Source organism: Hesperophylax consimilis, chromosome 30, assembly GCF_061612785.1.
Source record: "Hesperophylax consimilis isolate HC1 chromosome 30, BYU_Hcon_1.0, whole genome shotgun sequence".
Lineage (NCBI taxonomy): Eukaryota > Metazoa > Arthropoda > Insecta > Trichoptera > Limnephilidae > Hesperophylax > Hesperophylax consimilis.
In genome coordinates this window covers 11,081,713-11,097,628 of record NC_142865.1, presented here as the reverse complement: position 1 = coordinate 11,097,628, position 15,916 = coordinate 11,081,713, and the positions used below count along the sequence as shown (strand labels likewise).

The following is a 15,916-nucleotide window of genomic DNA, read 5'->3' as shown; positions in this document are numbered from 1 at the left end:
CCTTCCTCTTCCCCATTTCCTTCCCCTGCCCTCTGCCCTTATTCACTGGCTCCAGAAGGTTGGGAGCAGTTGGGACTCTCGTGCGGTAGTCACATAAAAAATTTAAAAAACATTTCCGGGATACAAATAATCTCAGAATGATGAAAAGCCACCCATTTCCATCACCATAAGTGGAAAAGTGGCTTGTGCAATGATGGAGAACTGAACAGGTTGAGGATGGAACCCGCAACGCCCGGGTGGGAACCAATAACTATCACGCTACCTACCGTTGGTCGTGTTTTTTTTTTTTTTAAATTTATTTCATAAATTTTAAAAGACTACAATTTTGATGATTTTCTCAACTACCATACTAGGCTCATGCCCGTATTATGGTAGTCGTATATGATTTATGTAAGAATAACAAAATAGTGATATTTCAAAACTATTTTGCTAGTGTTCGTACTCAATGCGACGTGTCGACAACAGGTTTGATGTCAGTTGCACGCTACTGACAGTGCCGGTAGCACGCTAAGCTAGTTGTATATGCATCTACTACTCGTTTGACAGAAATGGTGTATTTGTGGGAGGTGGAGGTGGTGTTTATGTAATTATGATGTAACGGAATAAGTAAGAAAGGATTTAGCGAAGAAGGGGTGATTAAGGTTGGAAAAAAAGTCAATTTGACATCATTCTCATGTAGTTCCATGGCAGCAATGAATACCCTACAATTAATATTGATTTCGTTGTATGGGTGAACCGAAAATCATCGTTATAATAAAGATAGAGAAGAACAATATTGTCTTCATCACTCAAATCACTCGATATCGTGTTAACTCCACGGCTGCACGAGAAAAAATTAAAAGTTAAAACATAAGTTATAAACATCTAAGACTTAAAGTAGCGACTTGATAATTCCAGTGCGGGTTTTCCAAAACTACTGCTCAAGTGCATTCTATCGCCACGCGACATGTTTAGACACAATGTATGTATGCGACATCTGCATACAGAGAAAGCTGTCAATAGATCTCATATGCAACAGCCCCATGCATAGATAAGGTTAAGTACCCTAGAGGGGAATATAATATTATGATTTCTGAGGAAAGATAAATCATACCTGTATGGACACAGGTGACAGGCGAACGGCTTGATCCCCTGATGATTGTTGAGGTGTATCTTCAGGTAACCCCTTGTAGAGCAACGAAAGGAGCACTTATCACATGAGTAGGGTTTCTCTCCTGAAACAAAATAATCAGGACATAAAGGCATTGAAGGTAACGAACGGACTGACAGACTAGAAATGAAAGGGGCGGAAGCATCGCTTGCGTGATCCGCGCCGGCCGTAGGAGTGGCAGCTTGAAAGATCTTGATGGGCGGCATATTGAAAGGTGGGTCAAATCCCAGTACTGGAAGGATTGGGAGAGAGCACCAGGAATGAGACAATCCAAAGTACTCATAAACGGACCAGACCCCGGATGATCCAGGAGTAGTGATGTAGACCCGGGAATATTCCCCGGGGAATATTCCCGGGAACAGGAATATTCCCCGACCTGAAATAAATTCCCGAAAATGGGGAATTTATTTTATTTTTAATAAAATGGTTTCTACACTTCTCTTGGATGCTTTATTGAGTGTTAGCATGTAAAATAAGCTTGCAAACATTTGCAATAAACGAAGCTGCCTCATCTTTACCTCGTGATATGAAGAACAGCCTGTTGGACGATGATGTTTACTGGACAAGAGTGACATCATTAGCCGATGTTCTGCGACCGATTGTTTCCTGGATTACACAGCTAGAGGGAGACGATCCACTAACACACAAAGCATTGTATGCTTTTGAGGATATTGAGAGCAGTCTAAGTAAAACTCTTCCAGCGTCTCTACTGTCACATGCCGAAGAGAAGCAAATACTGGAAAAGGCGGCGCAGCGCAAAGAATTTGCTATTGCTCCGATACATCTGGCTGCTGCCCTACAAGATCCAGGTTCCCAAGGACATCTGCTAAGCCACGCACAGCAACTTGAAGCACTTGAATTGAAGCACACATTGACGAAGTAGCAAGTCATATGGAGACTGTTGATTTAGCCAATTATAGGGCTAAAGAAGAATCATGGAGCAAGGCATTCCTATGGAAGTGTGTCGATAAAATCACGCCTGTGACCCGGTGGAAGGGGATGTGCGGATTTTCTGATTTGTCACAGGTTGCCATAAGAATATTGACTGCTCCCATTACTTCAGCAGCCACTGAGAGATCTTTTAGCACGTTTAGTCGCATTCATACAACACGGAGGAATCGTCTAACAACTCAAAGAGCAGGGAAAATAACATTTGTGGCACACAATTGGAAACTTCTTTCCTCTGAAAGAGGCTCTCAAGTTGCTCCCAAGAAAACCCTTTCTTCCAAGGATGAGCAGATTGCTTCGCATCATAATGTTTCAAACCTATTAGGTACTCGCAAACGCAAACATCCAATTGACTGTGCTGAGGAAGAAGAAAACGTAGATGATCCTGAGTCGGCAACAACTTCGTTCGGGTCGGATGAAGAAGAAGAAGAAGAAGAAGAAGAAGAATAATATGTGAAAGTGGAAGCGAAGTTGATAGTGTCAGTGTCCAATCGGTATCATTAGATGAACAGTAACGATCTGTGAAGTTTACAGTTTTACAGTTTTACAATTGATTTTTTATATGTACCGTTTACTAGCATAAAGTGTATATAGGCTACTAATACTGTACAGTATACAATTATATAGAGATACTACTCACTTTAAAATAATTTTGTTCGGTGTTTTTTTGTTATTTTTCTCTTGGATCCTATTCCTTTATATATGGGAATAGTTTTTATGGATCTATCCTGCTCTATATGTACCATATGTGTATATATTTTATTTTTTATTTAATAAATATTATTCTTTTTGAGGTATTATGTTGTTAAAATCAAAATTCCCAAAATTCCCCGTCCAGGGGAATATTCCCCAGAAATAAATTCCCGGGAATTTATACATCACTATCCAGGAGACTACTTAATATGGATAGTGCACTCACTAAGGGAACTGGTAGGACTACCAACAGGATACTGTCATCTCAGGAGACACGTGCAGTTGTTGGGAGTGGAAAACACCAATAGATGCAGGAAATGTGAAATGGATGAAGAGACTCCAATTCACCTTTGGTGCCAAAGTCCCGCCCTGATGGGAACAAGACTCAGATACATGGAAAGACGCATTGTGGAACCAGGAGACACAGCCAAATATGTGTAGCGATCGATGAGATTCATCTAGAATGTCTTGCCTATACAAAAAGCATCGTAACAGGAATACTCCAGACAATGCAAAGCGTTCCTACGTACCTACCTGTCTACGGGCTACTGACGTCTAGAACTACCTACGACAATACGTTGCAAGTTGGACTAGCACATTACGCGCATTCGCTAGAAGGTTGTAGCCTATTGCCTAGGCATAATTCCAGTGCCACCGAAACTACCAGACGAATCTCGCTGAAGCGAGTGACCCGTAGTTTACTAGCGATCTCGCGCAGCTACTGATGCCATTGGCCGGGCTATATAAATAGGCCCGACGCAGCGAGTATTCAGTATTCAGTCTTCAGTCAACTACCTCGCGCGCTTGTAACCTTGACCTAGATATCGCCTGCATTCCACGCTAAATAATATAGTGCCTACTCGTATTTATCCCGTAAAATAAACGCGTCTGTATGTGCATCTGTACATTCTTAAATAAAAGCTCCAACTGAGTAAAACGAGACTTTTATTTTAGTACACCAAGATAACTACATATCCAATAACAATCCCAATGAACTTTGAAAGGAATGAGGTAAAATGGGAGATAGCATCATGGGCCCGTGCCCTGATTGCTTACGGGAAATATGTAAACCATCTCTGCTTTAAATAAAATTTGTAAAATGCATTTATCAAATAGATATTTTACTTATATATCATTAGTAGCCAGCACCCAGGCCGGCTGCCGGCTCAGCAACTCGAGGAGTACAAAATAACAATACTCCTATACTGTTTGGCGAATATGTTAATAAATTTTAAATTTTAATTATTTGTGGTTAGTTCATGTTTATACATAGAGGGAATTTTTAAGTCCATAATAGCTACCAATTATATAGTGTAGTATGAAATGGCAAGGTTTAAAGGTGGTTTAATAACTTGTACCTACCAGAATGTTTCCTCAGGTGGATGACCAGGGTGTGTTTGGTGGCAGCAGAGTAACTACAACGGTCACATTTAAAAGGCCTCTCTCCGGAATGGGTGCGAAGATGCTTGGATAGGGATTCCCTCTTCTTGAACCTGAAAAATAAACAATCTACATAAGGAACGGACCCAAAACCTGGCATTGGAGAAGCCCCACTACTTTTCCAACGACGGTATAAGGAAACTCATTGTTGAACTCCTTCATCGTACATGCCAAGACATTAACGAAGTTACATTAAATTATTATAAACGATTCTAGACCCTCCAGTGTCTCTGCATACAGCACTTGTAAGTGTACATATTTACACTCAATAATAAACATACAGTACATAGAAAAAAAAAAAACAATGAAGTGGAAGATGATCCAGTGGAAGTGATCCAAAGGCAGTTCAAGGAAAAGATGGATAGACTGTGCGGAAGTGGAAGATAACCCAGTGGAAGTGATCCAAAGGCAGTTCAAGGAAAAGATGGATAGACTGTGCGGAAGTGGAAGATAACCCAGTGGAAGTGATCCAAAGGCAGTTCAAGGAAAAGATGGATAGACTGTGCGGAAGTGGAAGATAACCCAGTGGAAGTGATCCAAAGGCAGTTCAAGGAAAAGATGGATAGACTGTGCGGAAGTGGAAGATAACCCAGTGGAAGTGATCCAAAGGCAGTTCAAGGAAAATATGGATAGACTGTGTGGAAGTGGAAGATAACCCAGTGGAAGTGATCCAAAGGCAGTTAAAGGAAAAGATGGATAGACTGTGCGGATGTGGAAGATAACCCAGTGGAAGTGATCCAAAGGCAGTTCAAGGAAAAGATGGATAGACTGTGCGGATGTGGAAGATAACCCAGTGAAAGTGATCCAAAGGCAGTTCAAGGAAAATATGGATAGACTGTGTGGAAGTGGAAGATAACCCAGTGGAAGTGATCCAAAGGCAGTTCAAGGAAAAGATGGATAGACTGTGCGGATGTGGAAGATAACCCAGTGGAAGTGATCCAAAGGCAGTTCAAGGAAAATATGGATAGACTGTGCGGAAGTGGAAGATAACCCAGTGGAAGTGATCCAAAGGCAGTTCAAGGAAAAGATGGATAGACTGTGTGGAAGTGGAAGATAACCCAGTGGAAGTGATCCAAAGGCAGTTCGAGGAAAAGATGGATAGACTGTGCGGATGTGGAAGATAACCCAGTGGAAGTGATTCAAAGGCAGTTCAAGGAAAATATGGATAGACTGTGCGGATGTGGAAGATAACCCAGTGGAAGTGATCCAAAGGCAGTTCAAGGAAAATATGGATAGACTGTGCGGAAGTGGAAGATAACCCAGTGGAAGTGTTCCAAAGGCAGTTCAAGGAAAAGATGGATAGACTGTGCGGATGTGGAAGATGACCCAGTGGAAGTGATCCAAAGGCAGTTCAAGGAAAAGATGGATAGACTGTGTGGAAGTGGAAGATAACCCAGTGGAAGTGATCCAAAGGCAGTTCAAGGAAAAGATGGATAGACTGTGCGGATGTGGAAGATAACCCAGTGGAAGTGATTCAAAGGCAGTTCAAGGAAAATATGGATAGACTGTGCGGATGTGGAAGATAACCCAGTGGAAGTGATCCAAAGGCAGTTCAAGGAAAATATGGATAGACTGTGCGGAAGTGGAAGATAACCCAGTGGAAGTGATCCAAAGGCAGTTCAAGGAAAAGATGGATAGACTGTGTGGAAGTGGAAGATAACCCAGTGGAAGTGACTTGAGTAGCGCCCTTTGTGGCAGCTGGACGCGTCATGCCGTCTCCAACCGCTTTGTGTTTTTTCAGTATTTTCAAGGGAAACGAGGCAACATCCCTTTGAAGTTATTTAAAAAATCAGTGAATCAACATTTTAAATTAACTTACCAATTAGTAATCAGAACTTAATAGTAATGTGACTAGAGTGCAGTGTTTCAAAAATGAATAATCGAAAATTGTGCTAAAAACATTCTAAATTCGCTGAAGTTGAAGTTGAACTTGGGACGAGAATCGGTAACTGTTGTACGCCAGATGTTTTCAATGTTATTCTTGGAAACAGTGAAAGCCCTAACAAGTGCCCAAGGTGATTTATTATTCCGTCCGCCGCCTTTTATTTCGGAACAATGCACCACTAACATAATCACCAGAAACAAGTGTACAAGGAGATGGACTTTCCGAGCGTCACAAGGTTTGTTATCTATGTGAGGATACTGTGTCAGCGCTTAATTAGCAGCAGACACATACCTGGACGGATGACGAACCTCGTGCTGGCACTGTTGGTGGCGCGGTGCACTCTTTCGCTGCAGTAGCTGGTCCAGTTTCCTCACCACCTGGGATTCTTGCTGCAGAGTCTCCATCCTCTACCTTCGTCGAATGTCACAGCGGTGCTGCCAAGGTCTGGAATCCATGAGAGGACATTGTGTCAGCGCTCTATTAGCAGCAGACACATACCTGGAAGGATGATGAACCTCGTGCTGGCACTGTTGGTGGACGCGGTGGACTCTCTCGCTGCAGCAGCCGGTCCAGTTTCCTCACCACCTAGGATTCTTGCAGCAGACTCTCCATCTCCGTGTCACCTGTTTCTGTACTTCATTTTATTTAACTTAATTTCAATTTGTAATATTTATATATTTTTTTTTTTGTAATATCTGCATTAACTGTACAGCGCCCCTGAGGTGATATTTCGCAAAAGCGGCGCTATAAAAATCATCCAATAAATAAATAAATAAATAAGTGATCCAAAGGCAGTTCAAGGAAAAGATGGATAGACTGTGCGCATGTGGAAGATAACCCAGTGGAAGTGTTCCAAAGGCAGTTCAAGGAAAAGATGGATAGACTGTGCGGATGTGGAAGATGACCCAGTGGAAGTGATCCAAAGGCAGTTCAAGGAAAAGATGGATAGACTGTGTGGAAGTGGAAGATAACCCAGTGGAAGTGATCCAAAGGCAGTTCAAGGAAAAGATGGATAGACTGTGCGGATGTGGAAGATAACCCAGTGGAAGTGATTCAAAGGCAGTTCAAGGAAAATATGGATAGACTGTGCGGAAGTGGAAGATAACCCAGTGGAAGTGATCCAAAGGCAGTTCAAGGAAAAGATGGATAGACTGTGTGGAAATGGAAGATAACCCAGTGGAAGTGATCCAAAGGCAGTTCAAGGAAAAGATGGATAGACTGTGCGGATGTGGAAGATAACCCAGTGGAAGTGATTCAAAGGCAGTTCAAGGAAAATATGGATAGACTGTGCGGATGTGGAAGATAACCCAGTGGAAGTGATCCAAAGGCAGTTCAAGGAAAATATGGATAGACTGTGCGGAAGTGGAAGATAACCCAGTGGAAGTGTTCCAAAGGCAGTTCAAGGAAAAGATGGATAGACTGTGCGGATGTGGAAGATGACCCAGTGGAAGTGATCCAAAGGCAGTTCAAGGAAAAGATGGATAGACTGTGTGGAAGTGGAAGATAACCCAGTGGAAGTGATCCAAAGGCAGTTCAAGGAAAAGATGGATAGACTGTGCGGATGTGGAAGATAACCCAGTGGAAGTGATTCAAAGGCAGTTCAAGGAAAATATGGATAGACTGTGCGGATGTGGAAGATAACCCAGTGGAAGTGATCCAAAGGCAGTTCAAGGAAAATATGGATAGACTGTGCGGAAGTGGAAGATAACCCAGTGGAAGTGATCCAAAGGCAGTTCAAGGAAAAGATGGATAGACTGTGTGGAAGTGGAAGATAACCCAGTGGAAGTGACTTGAGTAGCGCCCTTTGTGGCAGCTGGACGCGTCATGCCGTCTCCAACCGCTTTGTGTTTTTTCAGTATTTTCAAGGGAAACGAGGCAACATCCCTTTGAAGTTATTTAAAAAATCAGTGAATCAACATTTTAAATTAACTTACCAATTAGTAATCAGAATTTAATAGTAATGTGACTAGAGTGCAGTGTTTCAAAAATGAATAATCGAAAATTGTGCTAAAAACATTCTAAATTCGCTGAAGTTGAAGTTGAACTTGGGACGAGAATCGGTAACTGTTGTACGCCAGATGTTTTCAATGTTATTCTTGGAAACAGTGAAAGCCCTAACAAGTGCCCAAGGTGATTTATTATTCCGTCCGCCGCCTTTTATTTCGGAACAATGCACCACTAACATAATCACCAGAAACAAGTGTACAAGGAGATGGACTTTCCGAGCGTCACAAGGTTTGTTATCTATGTGAGGATACTGTGTCAGCGCTTAATTAGCAGCAGACACATACCTGGACGGATGACGAACCTCGTGCTGGCACTGTTGGTGGCGCGGTGCACTCTTTCGCTGCAGTAGCTGGTCCAGTTTCCTCACCACCTGGGATTCTTGCTGCAGAGTCTCCATCCTCTACCTTCGTCGAATGTCACAGCGGTGCTGCCAAGGTCTGGAATCCATGAGAGGACATTGTGTCAGCGCTCTATTAGCAGCAGACACATACCTGGAAGGATGACGAACCTCGTGCTGGCACTGTTGGTGGACGCGGTGGACTCTCTCGCTGCAGCAGCCGGTCCAGTTTCCTCACCACCTAGGATTCTTGCAGCAGACTCTCCATCTCCGTGTCACCTGTTTCTGTACTTCATTTTATTTAACTTAATTTCAATTTGTAATATTTATATATTTTTTTTTTTGTAATATCTGCATTAACTGTACAGCGCCCCTGAGGTGATATTTCGCAAAAGCGGCGCTATAAAAATCATCCAATAAATAAATAAATAAATAAGTGATCCAAAGGCAGTTCAAGGAAAAGATGGATAGACTGTGCGGATGTGGAAGATAACCCAGTGGAAGTGATTCAAAGGCAGTTCAAGGAAAATATGGATAGACTGTGCGGATGTGGAAGATAACCCAGTGGAAGTGATCCAAAGGCAGTTCAAGGAAAATATGGATAGACTGTGCGGAAGTGGAAGATAACCCAGTGGAAGTGTTCCAAAGGCAGTTCAAGGAAAAGATGGATAGACTGTGCGGATGTGGAAGATGACCCAGTGGAAGTGATCCAAAGTCAGTTCAAGGAAGAGGTGGATAGACTGAGCGTGGAAGTGGAAGATGACCCAGTGACATACCACGCCCAATTTATCGCGAACCGTACCACAAATTACGGGAAAGTAACGAATCAACTGAAAGCGGCGTTTCGCGCCATTTGTGGTTGCTTCGTTTCTTTCCCATAAGTTGAGGTTTAGTTCGGCAGTTCGGCTCGCGGATGTATACATCGCATAATATAGCGTAATGTGTCTAAGGCTTAAATATTAATTATACTTACGAATTTCCGCAAATATCACAAATCCAAGGAGTTAGGCATGTATGTTTCAACTCTCTCAAACCAAATTTCTTCCTTTCCTTAAAATATCCAAATACATCTTCCGTATTATTTTTATTGCATCCAGTATTACTTATATTTTCATTATTTAAACACAATATGTTTTCACCAACGGTGGAAGATTCTATTTGGCTAGTTTTACCATTTAGACTCGGGTAGATATTTTGAAGAGTCAATGTTGTTAATGAAGACTTTACTGTTGTAGTTTCGGCAGATATGATTTTTCCATTTTCACAAGCCTGGCATGCTATCTTTACAGGTTTACTGTGAGTTTTGCGATGAGAAATTATTTTAGATCTGAAAATATATTAAAAAATGTTTTAAATAAATAAAAATTTATTAGATTACCACAATTGATAGATCAATCCGTAGGTTGTGGGTTATAACCTGTCGTTATTTTACTAGTGAAAACACAAAATCAAGCTTTATAATTTGCCGGTATTCGTAAGTGAAATTCAGTAGTTTGCCACACTCGAGTGCCAAGTTATGTACACCGACAGGTTGGGTTATCTTACGCTTACACACTCAGTTCTTATACCGCCATCCAGCTTGCTAGAGCCAGATCCAGAGCTGATCATTTTACCAGTCACCAGGGTTCGTTATTGTTGTTTTAGGACATTTCCATTAGTGCTTTGTGTATTCTAGCAATAGTTCATTTCATTCTGCCTATCGATATATAATAACATTAGATTGGCTATCTCTATGTGGAAATTCTCTGACCACATATCGCAGCTCACTCAGTCTTGCTACAAACTTCTTGGGTTTGTCATTAGGACATGCAAGCAGTTCAATAACCAAGATGCTATGTTAGCATTGTTCGATTGCATACTGAGAAGCAAGATGGAGTATGCGAGCGATGTTTGGGCACCGTACCACCAGAAATACATTGATATGATAGAGCAAATCCAGAAGAAATTCCTCAGGTATGTCTATATGCGGACGCATGGAACCTATCCTAGGTTCATGCACCATATCGACTTACTTGAGGAAACTAATTCTGTGAGTCTGGAAACTAGGCGGAAAGCAAGTCTAGCTATTATGTCTCTATCTTATTCTTATCCCTCTTGGGATGCTATGATTTTTATGTACCAGACCACTACAGCCGAAGTGGATACCATGACTTATTCAGAGTACCAAAAGGCAAAACCGACGTCCTGGCAAAGCATAGCATGACGAGGGGAGTGGTGCTATTGAACGAACTAGCAAAGAATTTGGATGTAAGTGACTGTTCTCTAAATGACATAAGATAATTATTGATGAGTCACTTACCTAAAAGCTGATATGATGTAAAATTTGTACTGTAACTGGAATGAATGTTCTGTTGTACAATAAAAAAATTAAAATTAAAAATTTTAAAAAAAGTTCCCTACAATATAAAACAGAGCACAAAGTTAAAGCTCAAATCCCATGATGTAATTTGTTAATAATTTGTCAGCCAATAGCAAGTCTGAAAAGAATTGCGTCACAAGATATAGAGATGAACTTAACAACCCAACTTGAAAGTAAACTTGTTGTACAAGTTTCCAAAAACGCATGCGAAACCAGTGAAGACTTTATGATTAAAAATTTAAACCGCTATGAATATTATACCTTATAGATAGTTGGTAGGCGGTGTATCCATTAAAGAAACAATTGATAAAAAATTTCTATTTCTTTCTAGCAAAACAAAAAATGACACACAACAAATTACAACAACACTTTAGCCACAAAATGAATGTTGTTTTTAGAAGATTGTACAACAAGTTTATTTCAAGTTGGGTTTTTAAGTTCATATGCCAGTGCTTACTGACATCGCCTAAGAAGGATTTTTTTATTAATTAACTTTTAAGTTTTTCTTTGTTAACCCTTACCACTCATTTGTCGGGTGCCAGCCGACATCACTATTTGTACGCTACAATTCAGTTGTCGGCTGGCGGCCGACAAGATAAGCGTGCGTGCGCGGTGTATTTTCATGCGCAAAACTTGACACGTGGAGTTATTTCTTGTGATTATTCGATAAAAAAACATTTTAATTCACGTTTCCATAAGATTTTGACTGTTTTGCGTTTTTATTTTATTATAAAATAACCTTTGCAAATTCATGTAAACTAAAATGGCGGGAACTTGGCGTGATATGGCATCTGAATACCAAGTGTATTCGGAAGATGTATCTTATGAAAGTGACAGTGAGTACGAGCCTGTTGCTTATGATTTTGAAGATCCTAATGATGATAGTGTTAACAACACAGAAAATAACAATGATAATGATGACAGTACAACAAATGTCGAAAGTCATAGTGAGCCAAATAATTGGAATGAAATGACCGAAACTTTCGTGATTCCCGAGTTTCAATATTCTCCTACGACTTCCGGAATTAGAATTCCAGACAATCTTAGACCAAACACTGCTTTAGGATTCTTTCAATTATTTTTTACAGAAGATCTGATGTCTCAAATTGTGTCAAAAGGAGCTTATTACTTAATTAGTAGGAGATAAAAGGGTTGGTCGGGAATCCAGGAAAAGGGGACGCCCAAGTACGCTAGATGCAGAGGAGCGATTAGAAAACAAGCGACACTTCATTGCCAAACTGGACAGGTTCTAAAGTCTGTACTGTGTGCAGTAACAGAAAGATTCCAGGGGAAGCCGCAAAACAGTGTGGTTTTGTAAGACCTGTTCCAGAAAACCTGGTCTCCATCCTGGAGAATGTTTTAAAAATTACCATACTATGCTAAAATATAAGTAGTTCATAATGTTTTCTGTAAACTGTTTTTTATTTGAAGAATAAATCATAACAAATGAATTTTTAACGATTTTTTTGTAACTGCCTATCAATAAATTAATATTTTGCCATTATTTAAATTAGAGTTGGCAGGCAAAAAATATTAAAAAATAATGGAGTGGTAAGAGTTAACTACATTTATTTATTTTTTGTTTATTAATTCCTTTCTCTCCATAGCAGGTTTGTTTTGTTACTTTGTCTTGCCTCTTGAAGAGAATGCTGTTTTTATTGCATTTTATAGATAAATGTGCCTATTTTATAACCAAAATCAATAACAAAATTATTTTAAATTTACTGCTTTCACTAATTAGACACTTGCCCGATTTTTGGGGTGGCGGATTAGTGAGAGAATACTGTATATTATGATGAATTAATATTTTAACAATATTATATAACTAGCTGTACCCCGCCACGCATTGCTGTAGCTCAGTCAGTCTGTGCAGATAGAGAAACAATAGCATGTGTTGCTTTTATGTCCAACAGATGGCGCTGTTTTAAAAAAACGCATGTTTTTACTTGTCGCAGGTGATATATATAATATAGGTATATAAAAACATACACATATTCAAATGCAACGTTGTGTCAAAATTTCAAAGCAATCGGGGAAGAACTTTTGGAGATTTAAGATTTTGAACAAACAAACATTTTTATTTATACAGGGTGTATCGGCACGTACCCGACAAACTTTAACCAGCTATTCCTTAGCACATTTGGAGTAAAAAATGTTATGGGCACTTTGCTGTCCGGTAACATTTTTTTTTCATTAAAAACAAAAAATAAATAAAAAATCCACACTCCGTCACTGTCATTTGCATTGTTCCTCGCATTCAACAGCTGTTATTAGCAAGTGTGTCAAAAAGTGTCCTCGCTCTTTCGTACACACTAAATAATAATAGTTAAAAATGAGACGAATGGTGCCGTGCCATTTCGTTGTGGTTGTAAAAGCGCGCCAACGTAGGTACGTACGTACATTATTCAACGAAACTCGAACAAAATATTGCCAGATGGGTTTTCAAACTTTGACAAAGGATAAAACATTGGTGACATGTGGTGAAAATATGAATAGTAAATTTTTTATCAAAAAAAAATGTTACCGGACAGCAAAGTGCCCATAACATTTTTTACTCCAAATGTGCTAAGGAATAGCTGCTTAAAGTTTGTCGGGTACGTGCCGATACACCCTGTATAGATAGGGAGATAAAATAAATAAGTTTAATTCAAACCTCTCATCAGTTTTGAAGCTGCATAAATCGCAAGTATGAGTTTTTAGGCCAAAATGTTTTTCTCTGTGATTTACCAGCATGTCCGGTCGGTAGGTACTGGGGATAAACAAAAAAGACAAAATTATTAAACAAATCAACGACTTTTACATTGAACACTTGAAAAATATGGATTAGACCGGATAGGAGCCAAGTGGTCCAAAGTTAAAGGTTCTCTCTGTAGCGTTGCGGGTTAAATCTTCTGCTAGCTATGTTCTCCATCATTGTATAAGCGCCACCTTCGCAATGTAATGCTGACAGTAAGAGGAATTGAAATATTGTCAGGTTATTCGTTACCCGGGAATATTTTTATTTCTTTTAAGTTTAAACAAAAATAATATTTCAAAGGTACTTTCTCAGATATCATAAAGAGGAATTACTGGATGTGGTAACCTAAAAATTCCCTAAGCTACGCAAATTCAATAGTTTTTCTGCTTCAGACGAAATAGCCAGATTGCTGCCTTTTAATCAAGATTTATTAAGCATCACACCGTCAGCAGGGGTAGGCAGAAAACGGAATGCCAAATAACTCGGTCTCCTTGCTTCATTCAAATACCTGCATCGTGTCATACATAGTCTTATGTTATTCTGACTCTTGACATGGCCCAACGCAAGTATCTGATTCACTTGATCATGCCATGTTTTCCTCTGGTTCCTGACTTTTGCTACCATTAACATTTGCCTCATATATTCTCCTTACACTCCTTTCTTCGTTCATAGCTCTACATGCCCTAACCATCTAAGCGTCCCTTTCTTAATCTTACTCATTACGCTACATCAGCCTTGCACTCTTTGTGGATCTCCACATTTCTCACACAATCATACATGGTTTTACCACATACACGCCTCAGGAATCTCATTTCTACAGGATTCAGTCTACTTTCATCCTTTCTCTGACAGTTTCATGCCTCACTTCCATACATCAAGGTAGGTACCAGCACTCCATTGTGGACTGCTAAATTCGCTTCTTTGGACAATTTTGTTAGCTCCAACTGCGTTCAGTCTTCCATTAAGAGGAAGCTACAAGCCAAAAATGTGTATATTCTTGGTATACCTTATATTTTAGGTAATAGGCATTCAAATCGCTTGACAAACGGAGTCTAGAAATGTTCGATTTCAAGCACAAAAGTGGTTTTTATTTATTTTGTAAAATATTTTGTAAAAAAGCAATAAAAATTAATCAAATGAAACTGTCACAGATAATCTTAGCTATAATACTGTATTTTTTAAAGTTGTTTCCTTTACGCCTTCATACATTTCTATTGAAAAAAAAAATTTTTTAGTAGTTTACTTTAATATTTTTTAGTGAGTAATTTTTTTTTTTTTTGTATTCTACTCAAGAGAAACGATAGGAAAACCTTCAATTTATATAAAGCATATTTTTGGTATTCATAATGTACACAATTCATTATAAAGATTAATCTAAATAGTGATTTAGCATTAGGCTTCGCCTTAATGGAGTTACCTGCATTTACCCTTAATTATTATTAGCGTAAAATACCTTAAGCAATACTCACGTGTAATCACATTCATCGCAGCTATACTTATTACCGTTAGTGTGTTTCGCAGAGTGCAGCTTTAGTTCGTATTTCGCCACAAAGGTTTTGCCGCAAACTCCACAGTTAAAAGGTCTTTCGCCGCTGTGCCGGCGGAGATGAATATCAAAAGGAGTCTTCTTCTTACATCTAAAGTCACACTTTTCGCAGAAAAACTTGAATTCGGTTGTGATTCTTTTTCTTTCTGGTGTAGATTTCGTGGCGGCGATTTTATGGCCATTTTGGTAACTGATTTTGCCGGTGTTTGAGACGTTAATTGGTTCGTTGAAGATGCTTGATTCAGGGTTTGTGAAAAAAAATTCAGTGTGATCGGGTGTCTAGAAATAAAGTTAAAAAACATATATTTATAGTGGAATAACATTTACAATTTTAACATTTTTCGTTTGACTGTCATCAATATTGTCTTCAATGATTAAATATTACAATTTGAGGTTTTACTTATTAAGTTATTACTTTACAAAAATATTCATCCTAGACTTTAGAAAAGTCAACAGATGTCGCACATTAAGAAAAAAATGGATATATTTATTCAATACACTATCTAGATTGCATTTACTTCGGGTAGAATCTTGCAATCATACATAAAGATAGCAGCCAAAAAATATGTATTAAGAAAATGAAGATAATTTTGGTAGCTCTCTTTGACTTAAGTTGATATAGTCGAAGTCAAGGAAAAGGTACTGGTCTCAATTTCTAGATGCGACTGAATCTTTTTCTGTTTCACAATTTTCCTTAGAGATTCGTTAATATTTTCCCATTGATAAAAAAAAACAGATTTTTATTATTTGAAGCAGTTATTTTTATGTTTCACCAAACTGGATCTACCTAAATCATCATTTTTAGACTAGCTGA

The 15,916-nt window shown here is 39.2% G+C and overlaps 1 pseudogene across 1 annotated transcript in view; it reads right to left on the bottom strand.

The window, feature by feature from the left end:
- LOC149409628 (uncharacterized) overlaps nucleotides 1-15,916 on the bottom strand; it is a 30,077-nt pseudogene that overhangs the window by 5,648 nt on the left and 8,513 nt on the right. Inside the window, exons 4-8 of the transcript XR_016305125.1 lie at nucleotides 15,026-15,381; nucleotides 13,473-13,568; nucleotides 9,434-9,787; nucleotides 4,154-4,284; nucleotides 1,094-1,214 (exon numbers count right to left, since the gene is read on the bottom strand). The product of XR_016305125.1 is annotated as an uncharacterized LOC149409628 (transcript). The remainder of the gene's footprint in view (nucleotides 1-1,093; nucleotides 1,215-4,153; nucleotides 4,285-9,433; nucleotides 9,788-13,472; nucleotides 13,569-15,025; nucleotides 15,382-15,916) is intronic.